Genomic DNA, 6376 nt, shown 5'->3' with positions numbered 1-6376 from the left:
TGTTTTAGGCTTTGCTCTCCTGGCGTGTCATATGATGACTCTTGATATTGCAAGGTGTATTATTGGTCATTTATGGAAATCTTAACATCTGAATCACAGTGGTTGGAAATGTTTCTGTTTTATAGAAATAACTTTCACAATCCAGCTATATTATACTGAAAGATGTGGTGAGTTTTCTTTTTTAAATATGTGATTATATTTCATGTGAAAATGTGCCTGAAATGCTTTGTTTCTTTTTAAAGTGGATGGACTTTTGGAGTTAGAAAATTGCTTGGATTTCTGTATTTATTTTAGTCATTAAAATGTACCATCTCAAATAATCTGAAAGAAATGTGGTAACATACCATGGGTTCATCATGTTAGCATCTAGAATGTCTGCATAAAATGGGTGTATTCATTGTTATTCATTCCAATTGTTAACTGAAAGTAATCTCATTCTGCAATTCATGGCAATACCACAAAACATTACAACTAGATTATGAGTATGTAATTGGCTGTTATGCAGAATTCTAACATGTTATGTGTCATATGAGTAAACGTCTTATGGTGGTGCTTAGTCATAAGGGTATCGTTAATGTTTGTATAAACAACAAGCATTATACCATATTGTAACAGTATTCATAGACTTTATGGATGATGGTTCAAGATCAAGTGTTTAGATTTGAGTTTTTTCAGTGACCTGTCATAGAAAACACTGGATATTCAATCATATTATTCAACATTCCACTCAATCACCATTACTATCTAAAAAATATAACCCATGACCTCTCATAGATCTGTTTTGTTTGTTTGTTTTTGTGTGCACTAACACATTTTTTTGCATTACCAAGTATGATTGTATGATTCTATTCTTGAGCTATTCTTGCTCTAAAGCTGTCTTGACAGCGCCATTCTGTTGTCATCAACACTGCATACATTGTGTGCTTCACTGACTACATGAATTGAAATCTGCCTTGCTGTTACGATTAGAGCAGTAGCAAGGCGCTGTCCCACTCGTACTGAAATCTCTGGCTAACGCACAAAAGTAGTCCTGAACAAATTTATAGCAACGTTCTACAAATGTGTCTTGGCATTATCTCACTGGTTTAGCTCAGTTCAAAAAGAAACCTAATGTATGTTTTTCTGTCCTGTTTTGATCTGTAGAATGTATCTTAATTCGATTTATTCATGGTATATACACTACCGTTTAAAAGTTGAAGTCACTTAGAAATGTCCTTGTTTTTTAAAGAAAAGCACATTTTTTGTCCATTTAAAATGACATAAAATGTATCAGAAATACAGTGTAGACATTGTTAATGTTGTAAATGACTATTGTAGTTTTAATGGAATATCTACATAGACATACAGAGGCCCATTATCAGCAAACGTCACTCCTGTTTTAAAATGGCACGTTGTGTTAGCTCCAAGTTTATAATTTTAAAAGGCTAATTGATCATTAGAAAACCCTTTTACAAATATGTTAGCACAGCTGAAAACTGTGGTGCTGATTAAAGAAGCAATAAAACTGTCCTTCTTTAGACTAGTTGGAGCATTTGTGGGTTCGATTACAGGCTCAAAATGGCCAGAAACAAATAACTTTCTTCTGAAACTCGTCAGTCTATTCTTGTTCTAAGAAATGGCTATTCCATGCGAGAAATTGCCAAGAAACTGAAAATCTCGTACAACGCTGTGTACTACTCCCTTCACAGAACAGGGCAAACTGGCCCTAACCAGAATAGAAAGAGTAGTGGGAGGCCCTGGTGCACAACTGAGCAAGAGGACAAGTACATTAAAGTGTCTAGTTTGAGAAACAGGCGCCTCGCAAGTCCTCAACTGGCAGATTCATTCAATAGCACCTACAAAACACCAGTCTCAACGTCAACAGTGAAGAGGCGACTCCGGGATCCTGGCCTTCTAGGCAGAGTTCCTCTGTCCAGGGTCTGTGTTCTTGTGCCCACTTAAATATTTTATTTGTATTGACCAGTCTGAGATATAGCTTTTTCTTTGCAACTCTGCCTAGAAGGCCAGCATCCAGGAGTCGCCTCTTCACTTTTGTCATTGAGATTGGTGTTTTCTGGGTACTATTTAATGATTCTGCTAACGAGACATTGGAATTAGCTAACGTTCCTTTGAAACACAGGAATGGTTGCTGATAATGGGCCTCTGTACGCCTAAATAGATATTCCATTAGAAATCTGCCATTTCCAGCTACAATAGCCATTTACAACAATAACAATGTCTACACTGTATTTCTGATCGATTTATGTTATTTTAATGGACAACAAATGTGATTTTCTTTCAAAAACAAGGACAACTTTTGAATGATAGTGTGTGTATATATATATATATATACTGTGAGTATACGTTGTGTATATCTGCAGTGTACACACACTGACAAGAGAATAAAACCTGCGCTGTGCGTGGGTTTTGACTTGCCGAGAACTTTGCCTAATAGAAACTAAGATAAAATGGTTTTCTGGTAGATGTGAAGTAGAGATGGGAAGTATGAATAAAAAAGTATTGCACAAAAACATTCAAGATTTGTGAAGTTTACTCTTCTAAAATAGTTTTTCCTCTTGATGAAGCCAACAAGAACTACATCATCAACAACTGTACATGCAAGGCAAATAGGGGACCATTGGTGAGTGGAACATACAGTAGTTTAGGAATCTATCTTGATGAATAAGCTAGCTTCAGGGGTTCTTACTGTCTTGGTTGATAACAACCTACACTATGTATATTAAAGTATGTGGACACCCTTCAAATTAGTGTATTTGGCTATTTAAACCACACCCGTTGCTGACAGGTGTATAAAATCGTGCACACCGCCATGCAATCTCCATAGACAAACATTGGCAGTATAGTGGCCTTACTGAAGAGATCAGTGACTTTCAATGTGGCACTGTCAGGATGCCACCTTCCCAACAAGTCAGTTTGTTAAATTTCTGCCCTGCTAGAGCTGCCCCGGTCAACTGTATGTGCTGTTATTGTGAAGTGTAAACATCTAGGAGCAACCATGGCTCAGCCCCGAAGTGGTAGGCCACACAAGCTCACAGAATGGGACCACAGAGTGCTGAAGCGCGTAGCGTGTAAATACGGTTGCAACACCCACTACCGAGTTCCAAACTGCCTCTGGGAAGCAACTTCAGCAGAAGAACTGTTAGTCGGGAGCTTCATGAAATGGGTTTCCATGGCCCGAGCAGCCGCAAACAAGATCAACATTAGCAATGCCAAGCGTTGGCTGGAGTGGTGTAAAACTTGCCGCCATTGGACTCTGGAGGACTGGAAATGCGTTCTCTGGAGTGATGAATCTGGGTTTGTCGGATGCCAAGAGCACGCTACCTGTCCCAATGCATAGTGCCAACTGTAAAGTTTTGTGGAGGAGGAATAAAGGTCTGGGACTGTTTTTCATGGTTTTGGCTGCTTAGTTCTGGTGAAGTGAAATCTGAATGCTACAGCATACAGTGACATTCTAGATGATTCTGTGCTTCCAACTTTGTTGCAACAGTTAGTGCTGCAATTAACGCTGCTCGGATCTCACGCAACCCATTCAGCCATGGCAGATTCTCTCAGTCTACACCCAGTATCTGCCCAGGGGAGATATACAGTATTTAACCCTCAGGGTGCCCATTGTAATGCAATTATTATTTACACCACAAGATGGGGACATGGTTCATCTCCACACACAGTAGGATAGACTTGTTGTAGAATAATGGCAGGTGTACAAGCATCCCACACTGTAGTACTGGAGACATATTTACCAGACTAATATTAGCCTTTGTAGCATGTAAAATAAATATACCTCTAGCACTATAGGCTGGTCTGTTCCTGCTTCAGGCATTATTCTACAACAACACATCGGTATGCCCTCCCAGGTCACACATGGCTGGGCCCTTCCCAGTCATGTGAAATCCATAGATTCGGGCCTAATGTATTTATTTTAATTGACTGATTTCATATGATTTTATATGAACTGTAACTCAGCAAATCATTGAAATTGTTGCATGTTGAGTTTATATTTTTGTTCAGTATAAAAAAAATGTTTTTTAAATAACTATTTAAAAATAACAATATTTGAATTAAACAAAATACATACAAAGAAATAACGACATGAACAAAGGGAAGTTATATTAAAATATATTTATTTATTAAAATAAATAGATAGTTTTTTTATTTTTGTTAAGAAATAAATTGGAAAATCATCCAGATTTTCAATGGGTGATTGTTGACCAAGCAATAGGCACTCAAGGTGTTTTTGAGGCCGCCGCCCTGGTTGTCAAGGCTGGCCTGCCAGACAAATATTGCCCAACCAAAGATTGGTCACTGAAGCAACTTTTTGGGTGTAACTTCTCATTCTGGCCCGAGAATAGAACCACATCTGCAGTTGGAACCACATCTGCTTCTGAATGGAACCACATCTACTCTTGATGTTTCTGATTTAGTATAAAACTATTGAATACATGATAGTTTCAAAAGATTGTCTAAATTATGAGGGATGCAGTGCAGTCCCTTTTTATAGTTCAATGGGTATGACGTCACAAGGGATTTGCATTGTTGGTTGTTGCATCAAGTGAATGTGATTACGTCATTGCAGAGGAAAGCTGTAAATAGCGGGTTCAGCCGCTCAATCTGTATAGTTTGAAATATCGTCTATCATCATATTACCAGGACGCAGACGCTCCTCTCGTGCTCGCACAGTCCCCAGGAGGCTCAGACCCAGGACTGTGAGGGACTAGACTGTGTGGGGGCAGAAGGAGGCATTAGGCTGTGTGGGGGCAGAAGGAGGCATTAGACTGTGTGGGGGCAGAAGGAGGCATTAGGCTGTGTGGGGGCAGAAGGAGGCGTTAGGCTGTGTGGGGGCAGAAGGAGGCATTAGGCTGTGTGGGGGCAGAAGGAGGCATTAGGCTGTGTGGGGGCAGAAGGAGGCATTAGGCTGTGTGGGGGCAGAAGGAGGCGTTAGGCTGTGTGGGGGCAGAAGAAGGCATTAGACTGTGTGGGGACAGAAGGAGGCATTAGGCTGTGTGGGGGCAGAAGGAGGCATTAGGCTGTGTGGGGGCAGAAGGAGGCGTTAGGCTGTGTGGGGGCAGAAGGAGGCATTAGGCTGTGTGGGTACAGAAGGAGGCATTAGGCTGTGTGGGGGCAGAAGGAGGCATTAGGCTGTGTGAGGGCAGAAGGAGGCATTAGGCTGTGTGGGAGCAGAAGGAGGCATTAGGCTGTGTGGGAGCAGAAGGAGGCATTAGACTGTGTGGGGGCAGAAGGAGGCATTAGGCTGTGTGGGGGCAGAAGGAGGCATTAGGCTGTGTGGGGGCAGAAGGAGGCATTAGGCTGTGTGGGAGCAGAAGGAGGCATTAGACTGTGTGGGGGCAGAAGGATGCGTTGGGCTGTGTGGGGGCAGAAGGAGGCATTAGGCTGTGTGGGAGCAGAAGGAGGCATTAGGCTGTGTGGGGGCAGAAGGAGGCATTAGACTGTGTGAGGGCAGAAGGAGGCATTAGGCTGTGTGGGGGCAGAAGGAGGCATTAGACTGTGTGGGGGCAGAAGGATGCGTTGGGCTGTGTGGGGGCAGAAGGAGGCATTAGGCTGTGTGGGAGCAGAAGGAGGCATTAGGCTGTGTGAGGGCAGAAGGAGGCATTAGGCTGTGTGGGAGCAGAAGGAGGCATTAGACTGTGTGGGGGCAGAAGGATGCGTTGGGCTGTGTGGGGGCAGAAGGGGGCATTAGGCTGTGTGGGAGCAGAAGGAGGCATTAGACTGTGTGAGGGCAGAAGGAGGCATTAGGCTGTGTGGGGGCAGAAGGAGGCATTAGGCTGTGTGGGAGCAGAAGGAGGCATTAGGCTGTGTGGGGGCAGAAGGAGGCATTAGGCTGTGTGGGAGCAGAAGGAGGCATTAGGCTGTGTGGGGGCAGAAGGAGGCATTAGGCTGTGTGGGAGCAGAAGGAGGCATTAGACTGTGTGGGGGCAGAAGGATGCGTTGGGCTGTGTGGGGGCAGAAGGATGCGTTGGGCTGTGTGGGGGCAGAAGGAGACGTTAGGCTGTGTGGGGGCAGAAGGAGGCATTAGGCTGTGTGGGGGCAGAAGGAGGCATTAGGCTGTGTGGGGGCAGAAGGAGGCATTAGGCTGTGTGGGGGCAGAAGGATGCGTTGGGCTGTGTGGGGGCAGAAGGAGACGTTAGGCTGTGTGGGGGCAGAAGGAGGAATTAGGCTGTGTGGGGGCAGAAGGAGGCATTAGGCTGTGTGGGGGCAGAAGGAGGCGTTAGGCTGTGTGGGGGCAGAAGGAGGCATTAGGCTGTGTGGGGGCAGAAGGAGGCGTTAGGCTGTGTGGGGGCAGAAGGAGGCGTTAGGCTGTGTGGGGGCAGAAGGAGGCGTTAGGCTGTGTGGGGGCAGAAGGAGGCGTTAGGCTGTGTGG

Source organism: Oncorhynchus mykiss, chromosome 27 (genome assembly GCF_013265735.2).
Source record: "Oncorhynchus mykiss isolate Arlee chromosome 27, USDA_OmykA_1.1, whole genome shotgun sequence".
NCBI classification, from domain to species: domain Eukaryota; kingdom Metazoa; phylum Chordata; class Actinopteri; order Salmoniformes; family Salmonidae; genus Oncorhynchus; species Oncorhynchus mykiss.
This window is presented reverse-complemented; position numbering follows the sequence as displayed.